General features: G+C 34.3%; 1 protein-coding gene across 1 annotated transcript in view; it reads right to left on the bottom strand.

The window, feature by feature from the left end:
* BRIP1 (BRCA1 interacting DNA helicase 1) overlaps positions 1-20547 on the bottom strand; it is a 174384-nt gene that overhangs the window by 26139 nt on the left and 127698 nt on the right.

A 20547-nucleotide genomic window follows, 5' to 3' on the forward strand; every position in this document is an offset into this window, starting at 1 on the left:
TCATGTTCATTGCAGCATTATTCACATAGCCAAGATATAAAACAACCTAAGTGTCCATTGACAAATGAATGGATACAGAAAATGTAATATATATATATAGAGAGAGAATGGAATATTAGCCAAAAAGAAGGAAATCCTGCCATTTCCAACAACATGGATAAACTTGGAAGACATTATGCTAAGTGAAATAAGCCACATACAGCGAGAAATACAGCCATGCTCTCACTTATATGTAGAATTGAAAAAAGTTGAACTCATTGAATCTTAGAGTCGAACGGTGGCTGGCAGTGGTTGGGGGATGGAGGAAATGGGGAGATGTTGGTCAAACAGTACAAACTTTCAGTTATAAGATGAATAGGTTTTAGGAATCAAAAGTACAGTATGGTGACTATACTCAATAATAATGTATTGTATACTTGAAATTTGCTAAGACAGTAGACCTTAAGTGCTCTCACCACACACTCAAAAAATGGTAACTATGTGAGGTGATGGATGTGTTAAATAACCTGATCGTAGTAATTTTACAATGTATATTGTCATCACATTTTACACCTTAAATATATACAATTTTTATTTGTTAATTATACCTCAAAAAAAAAAAAGGAAAACACCAAAGAGGTCCATACAGTGCTGTGATAAACTTGCCACTGGCCTTGATCCTAATCTTGGAAAGCTGGACCTCTCACATTCTGAAAAAAAATCTTGCAAGGCCCGAAAACACCATAAATTGCATTAAAAGGCAAATGAAAAACTGGAGAGAAAGTTTGCCATCTAATATACAATGAGCTCATATATAATCAATAAAAAAATCTGAATGACCAAGGAGAAAAGTGAGTAATGTCTGTGAGAAAGCAAGTCATCAAAGATGAATGAATGATAAGTGGCTGGTAACCCACATAAAAAAATGCTTAACTGTAGCAGTAAACCAAGAAATGCAAATTTAACAATTCCATTGTTTTTATTTGTAGAATACTGACAAATATTTACCAAATGTGTTTATAGTTTCCCACAAGTAGAGATAGATAATATGTACAAGGATATTCATTGCATCTTTGTTTGTATTAAAGAAAAATAACCAACAATCTAACTGTCCATCAAGTGGATCAATTAAATATATTATATTTGTTCTGACATAAATATTGGGTTACTAAAAGAAACGAAATAGACTTATATGCTTTGACACGGAAATTTAGCCAAGATATATTTTTTAAATAAAAAATCAAGTAAAACACACACACACACACAGAGCCAGGTGTCATGCTAGGAATAAGGACCACAATTTAGAGCAATGCTAATACTAAACCAGCCCTTCAAAAGACCTAAACCAAACCTTGACAAGAACCACAGGGGAAAGAGAGTTTAAAGATTGTGTACTTTGAGCTTTTCCCAGATCTCCCCCAACCAATTGTCAGATCATGCCCCTACAAGTTCAAAAGGATCAGTTACTAACTGAACTGCCTACAAAAAACAAAAATCAATATTCTTCAGAGAATAATAGGATCCAGAATCTCTATAATGTACTATCTATAATGTTCAGTATACAATAAAAATTACTAGAAAAATGTGATCCATAATCAAGAAAAGGCAGTCAATACAAACCAATCTAGAAACGGCCTAGCTGTTGGAATTAGCAGACAAAGACTTTAAAGTAGCTATTATAAATATATTTAAATAATTTAAAAACATATAGTTTAATGAATCAAGTTTGGGGAATCTAAGGAGAGAAGTGGAAACTATAAAAAAAGACCCAAATAGAAATTCTACACCTGAAAAATACAGTAACTGAAATAAAAATTCATTGGATGGGTTTAACAGCAGATTGGAGAAGGCAGAAGAATTAGAAAATCTTAAGACAGATCAATAGAAGGAATCAAACACATCAATTAGAGCAAAATGCACACCAAAGACATTGGTGTAAAAGAATCAAAGCATATGAAAGCAGTCAGTAATTATCTAAACAAATTTAAAATTCAGAGTTGAAACAACACTAATGCATTTGAGACAATATTTAGTGCCTCAATGGCTCCACTATTAAAGTATATCAAGAATCTCTCACTTTTCCTAGTGATTGAATCTACATTCATTTTCTATCTAGGTACTAACACACAGAGACTACCAAATTAAACTTCTTCTACTTTGCTGGAAAAGAAATCATAATAAATTTTGCTATCTAGTCATTGAGTTTGATATTTATAATCATATCCTTTTTCAAAGAGACTCAAAATTAATTACAGGTCATAAAACTACATTCCTATTAAAAGCAGTGTCACACCAAAGGGTACCACATACCCAGCCTTCATTTGATCTTCATGAAAATCTTTAAAATTACATCATCCCAAGAGTGAACTACTTTTACACAAGGTCAGAGCATATGGTATACACAATTCAGACTGACTTATTCAAATATGTAAGTTAATGAGCTTTCTCCTGTAAAAAGCTCTCCTGTAAAAAATAAAATGCATGTTCTGAGTGAAAGGAAATTATGTACTATGATTTTATATTTTTCATACAGTAATTGAATGAAAAAGGGAGTTATGTTTTAAATAGTTCTCAAGAATGCTAGAGTCAATTATGCCTCAATAAAGCTTTAGGAAAAAAACCTAAATAAAAAAGAATGCTGTAGAAACATTAAAAATATAACATTTAAAGTAGAAAAATTGAAGGGCCAGCCCAGCGGCACAAGCGGTTAAGTGCGCGCGCTCCGCTGTGGCGGCCCGGGGTTTGCCGGTTGGGATGTTGGGCGTGCACTGACGCACTGCTTGTCAAGCCATGCTGTGGCAGCGTCCCATATAAAGTGGAGGAAGATGGGTGTGGATGTTAGTACAGGCCCAGTCTTCCTCAGCAAAAAGGAGGAGGATTGGCAGATGTTAGCACAGAGCTGATCTTCCTCATGAAGAAAAAATAAATAAAGTAGAAAAATTGATATAATGGGAAGAAGAAATTTTTGGTAGCTTAAAGAAACACTGATTCAGTTCAATATTTACAGTTTTGGCTGTGTGCAAGGCATCTGTGATAGGCACTAGAACACAAAAATAAGTTAAAAATATTTCTGCCTAGTAAGAGCTTACAAAGAACAGAAAAGAATATGAGTACAAATGGCCATCAAGTAAATATGTGTTAAAATATTAAAGTTGATTACAGTGTAGAGAAGTAAGAGGAGTTGAGGAATGAAGACATGCTATGAATTAGGTACAAGAGTAATTGAGGGCCTTACCAGGGAAAAGGCAAAGGGGATGGAAAACAGGCCCAGTTTGTAACACATTGTGGAGTTACAGAACATAAGTACAAAGTAGATGTGGTGCTCATTAAAGAGGAAAAAGTAAAAAATGACTCCAAAGTTTCCAGCCTCTGAGAGAAGCAATCCAGTAATCCACTGAGAGAAGACAAGAAGAGAAGTATGTTTAAGGAAAAAGATAAACTTGGCTTAATCCATGTTAAAGAAATAATTTCTAAATCAGGAAGAGAAACTGATAATGAGTTAGCTAAACAAAAAGTCAAAATTGGAAAAGTTGGGAGCCAAAGATCTTATTAATAATAAATGATGATAATAACATCTATTGAGCTCCTATAATGTTCCAGGAACAGTGCAGTGCTTAGCAGGTATTATCTCACTAAATCCTGACAGCAACCTTAAGAGGTAGATATTATTAGCCTATTTTACAGATTAGAAAAATAAGGTTTAAAAGATTAAGTAACATGTTGAAGGCCACCCAGCCTGTAAGGACCAGACCTGGGATTTAATCTAGGTCTATCTCCAGAGCTTGCTCTCTTAAGAGTGAAAACTCTAGAGGCAAGACACAATATAGTTTCTCTGAGTGATCTTACCTAGGTCAACTCTGTTGTGACTTATTTTTTCTATTTAAAAATGGAATGATTAAGGGCGCCGGCCCGGTGGCGCAAGCGGTTAAGTGCGCGCGCTCCGCTACGGCGGCCCGGGGTTCGCTGGTTCGGATCCCGGGCGCGCACCGACGCACTGCTTGGCAAGCTATGCTATGGCGGCGTCCCATATAAAGTGGAGGAAGATGGGCACAGATGTTAGCCCAGGGCCGTCTTCCTCAGCAAAAAAAAAAAGAGGAGGATTGGCGGATGTTAGCACAGGGCTGATCTCCTCACCAAAAAAAAAAAAAAAAAAAAAAAATGGAATGATTAAGAAAATCCAATTAAAATAAAATTAAAAATGGTTCTTAAATTCAATGACAGCAATTTATTCACCTATAACAAAATGCTAGTATTGGAAGCTCACAGAAATTGACTATAGTTCTTAGCAACTAGTTAATCCAATGTGACACAGCAGGAATTGCTCCCTTCAGTTAGTCAGCTTTTAAAGACCCCCTATGTACTATTACTGGTGACATATATTAAATAGTATATTTTTGTAGCACAAGCCTAATTAAAGTTACAAAGAGTTATTTTCTTGGGAAAATTTTGGACTTTCAAGATCAATTAACAACTTATAGTTTAAGAAGTTGTAAAACAACTCGAGAAAACAGTCTCTTCAATACAGTCTAAATACTATTAACCTTTTTAAACAAAAGGACATGCTTTAGGAGAGAAAACAGAAGAGCACACTTCTGACAAGTAGCTTTCAAATTGGTAGGTAAGAAATTTTATTTTATATCCTCCCAAAAGAACCTGTCAAATTTCTAAATTAAAACTTTGTAACTAGTTGGGGCCAGCTCCATGGCGTAGGAGTTAAGTGTGCGTGCTCCGCTGCTGCCGGCCCGGGGTTCGGATCTCGGGTGCGCACCAATGCACTGCTTATCAGGCCATGCTGTGGTGGCGTCCCATATAAAGTGGAGGAAGATGGGCACAGATGTTAGCCCAGAGCCAGTCTTCCTCAGCAAAAAGAGGAGGATTGGCATGGATGTTAGCTCAGGGTTCATCTTCCTCACCAAAAAAAACAAAAAAACAAAACTTTGTAACTAGAATATAGAGGAAATAAACTTTCCTTTAAGTGTCATAGACTACGTTTTTTAAACTAATATAAATGGTAGATAATATGGCACCATAGGAAATAATAGATAATAATATGTAAAAACAATTTCTGACAGTTCAGCAATAAAGTATATTATAATATTTAGAGATTAGAAGAAAAACACTTTAAAAATTCTATCCAACTGGGGAAAATATACATTTCCTACCTATCTCTCAAAATGTAACTAAGCAGTTTCTCTATACTCTTTAACAGTATTTCCCCCCACCCCAAAATTTGGCATTTACCCTGTCAGACATAATAGCTTAAGGGTTTTCAAAATTTCCTACACCATGTCAGACAAATACTTTATAATGATCACTCTGCCTATGAAAACAGTTGCTCTAGGAAGTATTAGTTATAAATGAAATAATTAGAGATATGTAGCAACTATTAGATTAAATAAACAAAATTATCTCTCCTTGTTCTTTTATTTTTCATTAAAATGAATTAACTTTTATGTATAACTACGTTATTTCAATTTCTTGCAAATTTTCAAATACTTTTTACAATTTAAATGGCCTTTAAAATACTGCCAATCTTTTACCTAGGAAAATTATTTTAGGTGAAAAGTAAAGAAAAAACTTGCGAAAGTAAATATATATAAAGGCTACTTTGAAACATTTTTTAGTATATAAAGAAACAGATTTTTAAAAATTAATCAAAAACAAAAATTGTCTTTCAGAAAACATATTTAGGGCCGGCCCCGTGGCTTAGCGGTTAAGGGTGGGCGCTCCGCTGCTGGCGGCCAGGGTTCGGATCCCGGGCGTGCACCGACGCACCGCTTCTCTGGCCATGCTGAGGCCGCATGGCATATACAGCAACTACAAGGATGTGCAGCTATGACATACAACTATCTACTGTGGCTTTGGGGGGAAAAAATAAATAAATAAAAATCTTTAAAAAAAAAAGAAAACATTTAATTAGGGAAAGCAAAACTAAGGGTTTGGAAAAGGTAGGAAGCCAGTACACCTCATTTTAATGACATCAGAATCTATTTCATTGTACACTTAGGAATTATCAGGCACGAAAATCAATGCCCAATTTAAAATGACATAAAGCATATGTGAAAAAGCCAGTTTCTCCTGCCAGCAAACAGCCTAAATGTTAAGTAAACCGAAGACTGGAAAGGATTAGTTGAAATGTCAAAAGACAACCTTTTACTTTTACCTGCTCATCCTTATAAACACATTCTCATCCCTCAGGCATAGTTTCCAAACAAATAGTTTCAATGTGCAGCAGCAAAAGGCCCATGGCAAGCTCTGCCATCTTGTAACTGTCAAAGAGATTAGTCTTTGATCTATTTGGGAGGTCATGTCCACATTCACATTAGCTATACAGTCTAACAACATTATACCTGTTGAGCAATGCTTCTTTAATGCTTAATGAGACAGACATTTTACATTATGGAAGTTAACTGTGAATGTTTTTTCTAAGTTTTGACAGAAAGTAAACACCATAAACTGAGCACAAGTGTGGTTTGGAAAGATGATCTTTTAGATCAGTTAACATTACTTTTCAAATACATTTTACAAGGCTTTCCCAAAATAGAAAGCTATATTTAATTGTACACTCTGGAAGGAGCTTAAAACAACTTGCTCTCCATCCCCAATAAATTAGTGTATGTGTAATTTTGGAGGGGTATGTGAACAGCAGAGAGAAGGCAAAGTATTTTATCAGAGGTTGCAAACTGAAGGCCCAAAGTTGTGTTTTGTGTGGTTTACTTACTGTAGCTTAAAATAATTTGAACTATTTGCCAACCCTCAACTAGTTCACTCATTTAAATAATCTGTTTAACTCTTGTAGCGGCTTAAGTTCGCAACCCATTGATTCAGATGTTGCATTAACTCACAAAACACATTTTTCATAACTGGAGTTCAAAGTTCACACAAAATGAAGAACACTCTTAATATGGTAATCCCTAGACAACTGAAAATATCTCTGCATCAAAAGCTAACCTGATATAAGTAGAGATGAGATCCTAAATAGCAAAGACAGATAATCAAGACTGAAGTGGTACTTGGAGAATTATGTAAAAATACCAACATAGCATTCAAACACAAGTTATATGGTTTTGGATTTTGATTTTACCATTATGTTACAATATACTAGAGATCAAACAGTAAGTTCCTTAAGTCTTCCAATGACTCAGTTTTATTGGAGACAATACAAGTAGTATACTACTGATAGCAGCAGTACATATAACATAACCAAAAGGACTATACTGTATATATCAACAAGAAGTTAAGTCACAATTTTGAATATTAGATTATTTTTCCAACTTAGTCAAACCCAACAGTGTTGGCCTTAAATAGTTCTATGCAGGAGTAGCCTTTTATAAGTTTTATAAGTAGCTTCTAAAGAAATAAATTGTGTGATAAATATGAGCTGGAACTACAAATGCAACTCTTCACTTTACTACTGCCTCATGTGAAAGACGATGGAATTTATCCCAATTCATATAAATATGTATTATGATTTCAGTAATAAATGCCTTCCTAAAAGCAATCAATATATGCAGAATATACTTTTTTTCTCTTATGTAAGCTTTACAACAAAAGTTCAAGCCTCGAAATAAGACTAAGAACAAATAATCAGCTAAATTTACTAATTAAAAATATTAAAACTTTGCCTCAGAAAAATAAACACATTTGTCTAGCAAACACTCAAGAAAAATAATTTTATCTTTAGCCAAGGTACAGGACCTAAAACATAAATATTTATAGCAAACCAAATCTGGAAGACAGAGACTGTGCATTAGAGACGTTTACTGCTCCGTATCATCACAATGTAAACACTTTTATCAGGGTATCACAATATAAATTCCAATGGTTAGAGTTCTAAAGTCAGCATAAGATCTTGTATGTGAAATAATTTAGCTAGATAAAAGGAATATAGTTGGTTTTATTTCATCTGGCATATTTTCAAGATTTCTGAAACACCAAATTAACCAAATATAGTATGTATTTTTTTAAATGGGGAAAAATGGGTTTCTGCCAAGAGTTAAGAAGCCAGGCTCCCTTTTAGATTAAAAAAAAAAAAAAAAAGAGCACATTAGAAATGGTTTTCAACTGTTACTTATTTTCCTTGTTACATTAGGAATTGACTACAATAATCTACCAAGAAATAAAAAACAAGACATAGTGACATAGTAACAGTAATATAACTTATCTCACATATGCTTTAAGGCTGCTTTGAAGAAGACACTTTTTGCAGAGAAATCTATATTAAAGTTTGTGTCATAAACTGTCAGTGTTGAGAAAGATAGACTAAAAATTTCAAACATAAGAAAAAGAATATATTCCCCTCAAATCAAGGGAATCATCTCTTGTTCTCAACATATTCAACATGTTCGACCTCAACTGGTTATAATAATTTAGCTACTACCCAGAATAGTGTATTGGTAACTCAGCAACATTTAAACAATCCTGAATAAATGCTTTAGATAATAATAATGCAAAAACTCTGTCAGTATGGAGCATTAGATCTCAGGGTATTTTTAATTATGAAAATAATTTGCCAAGATTAAAAAAGAGCCCAGGAGAAAAGCAGAAATTAATATTTTTCTATTAAAAGAAAAAAAGACAGTTAATACTTTAAGACATGCAAAAAACCTTAACCTCAATATGCTTATTCTGTATTGGACTAAGTTAAGAAATTTTTTAAAGAGTAATACGCTTTGTGGCAATTTAGTTAAGCTATCCATACTAAAATATTGTCCAGGTAAACCTGAAAAATGCTTAAATTATCATCTCTAGAAAATTATATATACATTCATGCTACAGTCTGTTTTGAGAAAAGGAGGTATAATGGAAAAAGCCCACGGCTTAGAGTCAAGGCTTTGACACTTACTAGTTGTTTGACCTTGGGCAAATCACAGTAGCATTATTCAGCTTCTTTTCTCAGTTTCCTCCCCTGTAAATGGAAGAAAGTAATTCCTGCCAACCTTACCTCATAGAGTTGGTTGACTAAATAAACGACAATGAGCAGGAATCAGTAAAGCATCATATAACAGAGGGAAGTGGGCTGGAGAGTCACTACTTATCTCATATTTCTAAAACGTAATGTAGGTTTGGGTGGGCTTTAAATTTTATTGTAATATATTGTTGCATGTATATGAAAAAAGCCAAAGGACTGACAGAGACAATGTAGGCCATCTAGCGAATGTAGGCCATCTATTTTAGGCTGTTCACCTCAAATCAGGGTTTTAATACCTGGATCAACTCTCTCTGAAGGTGCTTAACCTATAGTATTCAATATATAGGCACATTACTTTAGGTGATTTATAAGTTCTTTGGCTTATGGAGTGGTTACTTTTTCATCAAATATCAATGAAAATATGTACACTGGCAGGACGCATAGAGAACAGTGTTCAGTTTTGAGACATACCTTTTTCTAAACGACTTCTGCAATTGATCTTAAATTTTCTCAGAAATTATAACTAACATTAGCACTTTTTAGTAGCCTTCATAATATTTTTTGATTATTTTGCAACCTATGAGCTATATTTGAAAGCAGAACTATATAAAACATGTTAGAGGTATAATCTACAGAATGAGTGCATGATTGGTCCTCTATCAGTCTAAATATTATTTCATTCATGTATCTTACAATCCAGAGCTTCCCTACTTAAAGTCACATACGAGAGCCAAATAACTATGAATAAACCCTTCTAGCAATAACAACCAACAAAGTGAAATACTATCTTATGTGAGAAAGCAATGTGAGGCTGTAAATGGAACCCTAGACTCTTAAAGGAATGAGCCAATATTAAGAGGGTTTTTAAGGGGAATGAGTAGTGCTGCATTAAAAAAGTGACAGAGACCTGTACCAACTCCTATATAAGCCTGGAAGATGGCAAGATCTTTCATGGAAGAGGCTTGTCGATGCTAGAAGATGCAATACTAAGCACTGTGGCCCTGGGGGAGGGGGATTGCATAAAAGTTTGGTGGCAATGGCAGGCATAGAGAGTAGAAGCTAATCCCAGTCAGAGGAGGCTCAGACTGAGATTTCACATGATTAAACCCTATGACATTTAAAAATGAACATGAGCAAGACAAAGTGTGCATGTAAGAAAAAGATTACATGAGTATCAGAAAATACTAAAAATATACTTAAAACCTTAAAACTCGTTTATTACCTCCACAGCCCAATAAATGAATTGATACTTTTGCCATCTAGATTTTTATTATTACAGCCAAACTTATCTTTCAAATCTAAGTTTATGTTTGATTTTTTAAAAAAATTATTACTTTCTACCTTTACAATATCATTGTTAGGAATATTTGCTTCAGAGCTTCTCAAATGTGAATGTGTGAGTGTGGGAATAAGTCATACAAGATCATAGCACTTCAAAATCTCATACTTTATCTTAGAAAGTAAATGAAGACTTCTGGTTTCAGGAAGGCAAAAAAAAAAAAAAAGACATTTGCTTTTTCTTTGCCTCTCAAAAACTGCCCCCAAATTAAAAGACTAATGAGAAAGAGAAATACAGTCTCCATCTTCAGTTAAACTAAGAGACATCTGTAACTTCAAACCCCAATATATGAACGTGAAAAGCAGATGGACAAATGGTAAATTACTAAGCAGAGAGGCGAAAGTTATAATCAAAGTACCCACAGAGCTACTAATGGGAAATAAGCCAGTCAGGATAGCAGGAGTCCAGAAAGACTCAGGAACTGGATGTATAGGGACACTGTTGGAGGATGTGTACCACAAAGATGAAACAGTAAACAACAAACAGGAGGAAGATCTGAGACCCAGGAAACTTGGCATCCAACACAGAAGATAGGCAAATCAAATTCCTAGGATGACAGCAAAGGGAAATCTCAGGATATTAGTAGTTAAGTGGGCTTAAAGAGCAAGTTAGTCCTGATTGAAGTAGGAGATCAGGAGGCTCCAGAAGGGATGTCTTCAGGAGGAAAAAAGAACTGACCTATTATCTGACAGGTCTGATAGGAAAACTGAATTGAGAGGCATTGCACAGCTTTATTGAAGGGTGACAGAAGATTTATTTAAAGATTTTTTAAAAAGAAAAAAGGGGAGTAGGCTATTATTAATGCCAAGAAAAATAAAAAAGTTCAAGAAAGAAAGGAAATCATTTGACTACAGTGATGATGTGACTACAGTGATAATGTGAATACTGATTATGAATTTAATAAAAAATTGTGATATACTATATTGGAGGATAAAAGAAGGGAAAGGTGAAGTAAGTAAGCTAAAATTTTTATCTCATATAGGAAGTAAACAGTTAATGCCTAAAATTGATTAAATAAAGATAAGATATGGAGGTAAACACCAGAAGAAATAGCTAAAACAAGTGAAAGTCACTGCCTCTCAGAAGCAGGGGCTAGGAGTGGAATAGAAGCCTAAAGGCTGTTAACATAAGAGCCATCAACTGTCTTTAGTATAAATTAGGCTCTTAGTAAAAGCTTTATTGGACTTTTTTCAACTTGATAAAAAAATAATTAAAAAATAAATGCAGATCATTTTATGTTCATTTTAATTCATGACATACACTTGTATATCTTACTATATAAAGCAATGGTGCTCCACTAAGAGTGATTTCGCCTACCAGAAGATATTGGGAATGTCTGGAGACACTTTTGGTTGTTACAACTGCCGGACGGAAGAAGGGTTTGCTACCGGCATCTATAGGTAAAGGCCAGAGACGCTGCTAAACATACTACAATGCACAGGACATTACTCACAACAAAGTATCGTCCTGCCTAAAACGTCATTAATGGCAAGCTTGGGAAACCCTGCTATAAAGTAATCTTAAGCAACAAATCTGGTAATTTTGATGCAATAGGAAAATACACTGTGAGTTACTGTGTAGCTTATTATACTCCCTGGCACACTGGGGCTATTTGTCCCACAGTTAGAAAGCATAAACTGAACTCATTCCCAAGGTATGAAATCTTTAATCTCAGGGAAAAAGAGGAAAGATTGATGTTGAAAATACTGAACAGAGATGCCTACTACAGCTTATGTTATTTGAGACCTTTAAGCTTTATAGTTGGAAAAAAATGGTGACACACTCACCTGAAGCCCACCTACATATCTGCACCCTACAGGCTTTAAGGGGATCTGACTAAGTAAATAGACTAAAATCCACTACAACCAAAATTCTACTCTGAATAAAAAAAGTTAAAGTTATTTTCAGAGAAGTTAAAAAACAACTCTACCTCTTCCCTTGAGGTAGTGCTGCTGATTATGCTCTGTGCCAACAGAAGTAAAGTGTCAATCAACCTTACAAGTTCCCAGGTTGATAATTTCACTTTTAAAGCCTTCAACCTACCACGAGAGAAAAGTAAAAGACATATGTCAACAAAGTTCTTGTTCTTGCCAAAAACAAGATGAACACAAGAAAACACCTTCAGAAATTTTCAAAAAACAAAACTTTTTATTTGTTTTATTAACTATTCAAAGATAACTTGTAGCTATATTCAGGCTTGGCTTTTTTCTTAAGGAAATACAATGACATGAGTATTGGGAGTAAAAGAAACAAAAAGGCTATCAACAAAATCTGTTTAAAATTTTTTTATTTTAAGTGTTTCCTCCCCTGATGCCACAACATTCTTATAACAAATACAGGAAAATTTTTTTAAAAATTTAAAATTAAAAATACCTCAGCAATTCACCCATTTATTTTGTGTTTTTATGTTTGTTTTCAGGAGGGATGGGAACAAAGGGTTTGGTTATCTCATTTTTCACTGTCCAAGGCAAATTACAAATTGTCAACCTAGATGGCATACTTAGATTTAAACTAAATTTTAATTTTGGGATTTCAAGATAGAACCAACTTAATAATACTTTTGGCCAAACTATCTTTAAAAAAGAAAAAGTGTTCTGAGGAGTAAAAAAAGGTTTAAGTAATTGAGGATAAACACATTCTAGACCTTCAGAGGTAACAAGGTTTTTCTTCCATATCTGTGATTTGGCCTAAGTGTTTCCAACAGTTCCAACAGCAAGTTGCTGGACTCCTAAATGTCAGAGTTTAACATTATAGCCCTTTATATACACAGCCATTTCCCCTGGGTAACCACACGCTATTATCGGGGCTAGATCCAGGTGGGTTTCTGTATCACACGACACACTATAACCAGAACTCCACTATACTCTGACCTCAGGCTCAATTATTGGATCTGGTTTCCCATAGCTTGGAATAAAGTCTCAAATCCTTAAAATGGAATACAGAGCCCTAAGTGTTTCGGCTCCTCAATACCTCTCCTAGCCTTTATTCACATGCCATTCTCCCCAACTCACTCTCTACCTCAGCTTCTTTCAATTCCTAGAACTGCTATCCTCTTTCACACCTTAGGGCCTTAGCATATGCTGTTCTCTCTGCTGAGAATATTCTTATCCATTCTGTTCACCTACATAACTCCTAGCTTTCTTTCTTGTATCAGCTTAACTATCACTTCTCCAGGAAGTCCTTTTTTACCCTACAAGACTAGGTCAGGATGCTGTTATACATTCTCATAGTTTCTGTGACTTCTTCTTACAGCCTTCATCACAAACTGTAATTAATTCTTTTTTTATTACTTTAATGTCAATATTCCTTGCTAGACTGTAAGTTCCATAAGACAAGCGGCTATAATCTGTGTAATGTACCACTGCGTCTCTGAAGTCCATTAAAGTATTTGGTACTCTAGCTAGATATTCAAAAAATGGTTGTTTCATTATTCCGAATAATCTTAATAAGGTGAATAGTCTTGTAAGCTGGCCTTTGATGAGGCCATTCCACTTTACCAAATACAAGCATTTTTGAATCTCAATGTAGGAAAGATTCAAATCTCATCTCTCTGGCTCCTCCATTTATTTCAGGCAAATCAGTGAAAGTAAACGGATATCTGGATGGTAGGTGAAAGATGTTGCTCAACTTCCCTTTCCCTAAGCATCCCAACACCCAGATCCTATCCCACCAAAACATCCTGTGACACATTTGTGTCCTTTACTAAATTATAGACATCATTAATGTAGAAATCGCATCTTGTTCACTTTTGTACTTACTCTATTTAGTACAAATTAGGATCTTAATAAAAGTTTGTTAAATGAATGCTAAAACACTCAAGATCATTAACACAACTATGAAAGTGATACAAAAAGAATACATGAATCTACTCAAAATTAAGAAAGGTTTTTGTGTCCAAAATCAAGTTTGTCTTGATATAATGCAGCCCCTTGCATTGCTGCCTTCATTCATCTATTCATAAATATTCACACTGCTGTCAAAGCAACAAGAATAATGAAGGAACAACATCATTCTCCTTAAAAAGAAATGTCAGATTTAAGAATTCTAATACTGCCATCATCTAATAATATTTTGACACTTGAAAGCACTGGTTTAATGTGGTTTAATGTACACTGTATTTTATTAATGCTGTTATCCTTTGGGGCAAGCAAAGGATAACAGCCTTTTTCTGAGGTTTATAAAATGCCAAGAATGCATGGAAGCCTATAAATTTAAATGTGTTTGTTATAAAGTCAATAACTAATTTAACAAAACTAAAATAGATCTTGTGTTTTTCAATCATAAATGTAATTTTTAAAAATTGATTAAAATAATATACGCAAATAGTTCAGTACCTTCAAAGCTAAGAGAAGTTTCCTAAATAAAAAAAGGAATTCATAATGGTTATTGTATGCCAATACTAAAATAACTGATCAGATTACCATCTGAATTTTAAATACTTTTCAAATAAAGTCTATTTTGGTAACTCAACATACTACATTACTAAAGAAAAATAATAAACAAATATCAAATTTATTATTTTAATAAATTATTTTAATCACAGAGAGCACTTCTGACATTGAGTATTCAGATTCTATTAAACCAATTATAAAAATCTAACATACCACTTGAACATTTTTAAAGTATAAAAATTTTTAGCCACATGCCATGGTTTTATGAATTTTTCCTCAGAGGAGTAAAGGCACAATACCCATGAACGGAGAATATTTCTATATACTACTAAAGTATGCTAAGGAACACAAATAAAATGCAATTTTAAAATCTAAATACTGTACCTTATAATGGTTCACAAATTATGACCAAGCCACCAATTTGAGATGTGGATGCCTGAATCATAAAGTTGAAGGCTTTTGTAGTTTCTAGATCATATTAATTGGCCAAAGGATTTGCTTTTGAGATCCCTTAGAAGGGCAGCCTTGCTATACTATGACTTAATTGCATTAAAAGAAAACAACTTTTCTTTTAGTTATACTTTTCTACCAACATCTAATCACATAAAGGCCTTGGTTCACTCTCCTGCCCCTCAAATACTTTGGTTTAGTGCAAAGAAAGATTTCTTTTTAACTATTACACGATTAACTATGTCCTTATAGAATGATCAGAAGCATCTGAGAAAGGTGGAAGTGAAAAAAATTCTCACCAGGAAACTTAGCTTAATGCTTGCCCTTCAGAGTGGCCCATTATCAACATTTCATAGTGGGTTTCTTTATTTTCAAGTCCCTGAGGTATGTGCAATAAATTATGACTTGAACTAAACAAGTCACACTTGGCTCCAAAATGAACTTTTCCTACCTCTATTTTCTAGTCCCCAAGGTGGGAAGAGGAAATCCTGGTCACAGCCAAAGAAGTCATATTTTTGGCTCTAATATACATTTTCCTGCTTCTCTAAAAGCCAACCTCTGCAATTGAGACTACAAGAGTCTTAAGTTAGTATTTTAAACTGTATTTTAATTTTTACTTCCATAATCTGTCTCAAATTTAAGAAAAAATTTTAAAATTTAAAATCATAAAATTAATGTCATTGCCCTCTTTTTGTAACTCAGACACCAATCTTAACCTTTTAAAATATGAATTGAAACAATAGTGAAAATAATGCAGAAATAGACTGTTTCATTTCCATAAGATAGACTATTTAAGGTTTTCTTTTATAAATAACTTCTACTTATTCCTGTATGATAGACTGAGTATTAACGTGAAAGGAAATTATAAAGTCCTAATTTATGTCCCAGTAATTTGAAGTATTGTTTTAGTTTTGGAAGAGTCATTTATGGAAATTATTTAGTTCACCATCTCATTTTACAAAAAACAAGAATATGGCAGAGGTACCCTAAGATGACTTCCAAAGAGTCCTGTCTTGTATAATCCTCTCACCTTGAGTGTGAGCAGAACCTGTGACTTGCTTCTAGCCAACAGAATACGGCAAGGGTGACAGGATAGACTCTCCTTTGATTAGGTTATATTATAAGGCAAAAGGTTTGGAGAAGTTACTCCTGTCATTATGTTAAGTTATATGACTCCACCTGAGCAGACTGGAGCTAGAGAGTATGCTGTTGGCCTTGAAGAAGTAAGCTGCCATGCTGTGAGATGGCCTGTGAGAAGGCCACATGGCAAGGAACTCTGAGTAGCCTCTAGGATATGAGAGTAGCCCCTGGCTGGATCAGTCCTACAATGATAAGGAACTGAATTCAGCAACATCTTGAATGAGCTTGGAAGAAGACCCCAAGATCCAGATGAGAATGCAGCCCAGCCAGCACCTTGATTGCAGCCTTGGGGAACCCTGAGCAGAGGACCCAGATAAGGCATGCCCAGACTCCTGACTCATGGAAACTGTGACACAAGAAATGTGTGTTGTTTTAAGTGACACTGTTTGTGGTAATTTGTAACACAGCAAGAGAAAACTAACATCAAGAGTGACAGCAAGTATAATCAATATAAGATACCTCCTCCATTTATTAGGTTCTACTATGTATTAGAGTGTAATATGCTATTGGGATTAAGCATTCCCTTCTATAACTCCATTAATGATTTATGATTGTAACAATATACCGTATTGCTTCATTATAAGCCATATTAATGCTTACTGCTGTCCTATTCATGATCTAATAATGATTACTATCACTATCATGCCTAATTAAAGTGTCTAGGAATGGAGGGTGGTTGTTGTTGTTTTTTAATAACAATGTCAAGTAAAATAAACAACAAAACCAAATACTATTTTAGTAACATATATTAAATATATATTTAACTTTCAGTTTTACTTTAATTTTAACTTAATTACTATATTAGACACAATACTTACATATAATAAATATATTTAAATAATAAGCTTATATTTAATCATTAATTAAACCAACATTTATTGAACACTCACTATATTCCAAGGCAATATTTTAATTATAGAGATACAAAGATGTTTAAGAAATTGTCCTAATCTGCAAGGTACACCATCTAACAGATTATAAAATGTATTTATAAACACTAAAATATAATATAATGAAGGCAGTGTAGTATGTGCTTTAGGGAGTAATAAAGGATACTGGTAAAGATAACTATGTAGGTAAATATAAAAGCCAGTATTATTGTACTTTTAGCTTGTAACTCTTCTTTTTTTCCTATATGATTTAAAAGGCAAATACATAAAACAAGAATTATAAATTATGTTAATGGGCACAGAATGTATAAAGATGTAATTTAAGACAATAACAATATAAAAAGGGAGGGACAGAAATTAAGATGTTACTTGTAATCCCCAAGGTAATACTAAGAAAATATCTAAAAACTATACACAAAAGGAAAGAAGAGAATCAAAATAATACACAACAAAAAATCAACTAAATACTAAAAAGGGCACTAATGAAGGAATTGAGGAACAAAAAGCACATAAAACACGCAAAAAACAAATAGTTAAATGGTAGAACTAAGTCTTTCCTTTTCAGTAATTACTTTTAAATGTAGATGGGTTAAACTCTCCAATTGAAAGGCAGAGATTGGCAGAAGGAATTAAAAACATGATCCAACTATGTGATGTCTACAAAAGACTCATTTTAGATATAAGGAAGTTAGACCCTTATCTTACATCACATACGAAAATTTCTCAAAATGGATCACATATCTAAATTTAAGAGCTAAAAGCATGAAACTCCTCAAAGAAAACATTAGGGTCAAATCTGCATGACCTTGGATTTGGCAATGGTTTCCTAAATATGACATACCAAAAGCACAGGCAACAACAACAAAACAGATAAAGTGGACTTCATCAAAATTTCAAACTTCTGTATTTCTTTTATATCCCAAAGAAGTGTACAAATAAATATTTTCAATAACTTGTTTCACCATTTATGAATTTTTAGAAATCATCCATATTGGTATTCTGATTTATTTCAGATATTCAGATATTTCAGGTATTGACTGTTATATTCTGGTCATTTCAAAAAGATAAAAAGTCTTCTTAATTATTATAAAAATTGCATACTTACATTCTTAAAGCTTATAAACATCAGTCTTTTGAATGGATGCCTTACAAATATCCTTTAGTTATGAAAAAAATGCCAGGACTCCTTTTTAGAGTTCTGAGTCTAAGCACTTTGCCAAGTGAGATGGAAAATACTCACCCCACTTCCACTGCTCCTGACTTTGGGCTTGGGCATGGTAAATGTTTTGGGCAATAGGTTAGTAGATGCAATATAAGTAAGTAGCTGTGTGAAAAGTGCTTGCACATCAAGCCTGCCCTCTTGTACCTCTGCCATTGCGATGATAACATTGCAATATTTTGGCTAGTCTGTTGGTCCATGAAGGATGAGATACATGTTGAGCAGAGCTGACCCAGTTCAGCCCAATGTACATTGGTCAAACCAAACAGGGTGACTAAGCCTAGCTGAAACCAGCAGAGCTGCCCAGCCAAGTCCAGCCAACATCATCTACAGCCCAGCCACCTCCTACCCCAACATAGATGTGTAACCTATAATAAATGATTGTCATTTTAAGTCACTGAATTTTAGAATTGTTTTTTACACAGGAAGAACTGATCCAGACATAAGGCAACAAGAAATACATTTCCCTTACATCTGGTATTGCCAGTAAAGAATTTTGCTCTTTATCTGTCCCTTGTCCCTACAGGTTGGACTAGTCTTGGGTCTACCCTACTTGCCCCTTTCGGGAACCACTAGGGAAACTCCCTTAGAATCACCCTCCTCTGCCCCTCCTAGACCTCATTGAAGCTTCTGTTATTTTGCTGTATTATACAACTAGAGCCATTGGGATTCAGCAGAACTATGATAAGCATGACCATTACAGAGGAATGTCAGAGCAGGTCACCAGGTGACCCGCTTTTTTTGTATGACAGACTGAGAAGAACTTATTCTGAGGAAAGAAAGCATTAAGAACCCAAGACTGGTGCAGTAACAATACCCAGAATCACAGTTGTTGGGAGTAAAAGTAGAGAAAATAGAAGGTAAATGTAATTTTTTTTTTGCAAGTAACATTTTATTTAATTTTAAGAATTTTTCACAGAATAACAAACATCTGTATTCTCAACATATTTTCTTGAAGGTTGTTTTTGACTAAAACAAACAAACATTATAGAAAAAGCTAAAGTCCCTTTTGATAACTACCCCCAATATCATTCTTCTCTCTTCTCAGACATAATCACTATTATGAGTTTGATGTGAATTCTTCTAGGCCTTGTTACTTTGTGAGTGTGATATTTAGTACAACCTGTATTAGCCATAAAGTTATCTTCTTTTCCAGCTCTCAAGGACTCATTTATAGGTTCAAGAAAGAGAACATATAAGCAAAAATTGAAAGAGCAAGTTTTAGGGGAAAAAAATTTATATTTAAGACATTGGAAGAACAAGTGGTAGAAAGAGGAAGAAAGGGATTCTCTCCACTTTAACAAAGCAGTATTAGTGCAATAATACAGGGCCAAGATAAAACGGTAAGATATCAAAAAGAAATAGTACCACTGCCAATAGCACTGCCGTCAGCAGCACTCAGCTTCAGTGGAATGCAGCATTAATGCTATTAATGGTGAACACACAGTTTTCTTGAGTAGATATCAACTGTTTCATCAGTAGCAGTAGTCTGAGGCAGCATTAGCCATTTTAGAATAGGAGCCCTGGGCATAATCATCAGCACTCTCAATGGTAGCATTGGTGGCTGGAGAAAGGTAGTGGAAGACACTAAAGTTAGTGTAGGCTGAATGGATTAGATACCTCCCGAGAACTTGCAAAAATTTTGAAGAAGTCCAGAAGTTAGGAAAGAGTAGAGGCTAACCAGAAAAATACTGTTTATTGCTGTTAATATTATATAATTCACAGTGTCTAGTAAAGTATTAACAATAAAGAAGATAATTGCCTAGGGAAAGAATTCTTGCTTTGGTATGAGACCCTAAGAGGTTGTGCCCTGGGAGGAGGGATATGAATTATACTCAGTGGAGTCAGCTAAGTGGTCAAAAAACCTAAAGTCTTGGTCTCAGATTGCTAGTACCTTCAAATGCCTGTAGGAAGTAAAAAAAAATCCTCCCTGATGGAAGATAACATCACCTTAGGCTTCAAATTATTGCTACAAATAACTTTTCAAATACAATGTTTAGCAAACAATCAGTGATAATGAAGCAAAACTCCTGTTTCTGGCCAAGACAAAATAACTGTTTTGGGAATATCCCTCCCACTGTAAGTAACTGTAAAACTAGACAAAATAGATAAGCAACTGCTTTCAAGGAGTAGACGCCAGGCAGCATAAGACTATAATCTCGGAGACAAGGGAACTCCATTAGATGAACTCCATGATTCTTAGCTCTCTTCCTGGGTATAATTTCCTG

Source organism: Ceratotherium simum, chromosome 16, assembly GCF_057802395.1.
Source record: "Ceratotherium simum simum isolate JZ-2026a chromosome 16, ASM5780239v1, whole genome shotgun sequence".
Classification (NCBI taxonomy): domain Eukaryota; kingdom Metazoa; phylum Chordata; class Mammalia; order Perissodactyla; family Rhinocerotidae; genus Ceratotherium; species Ceratotherium simum.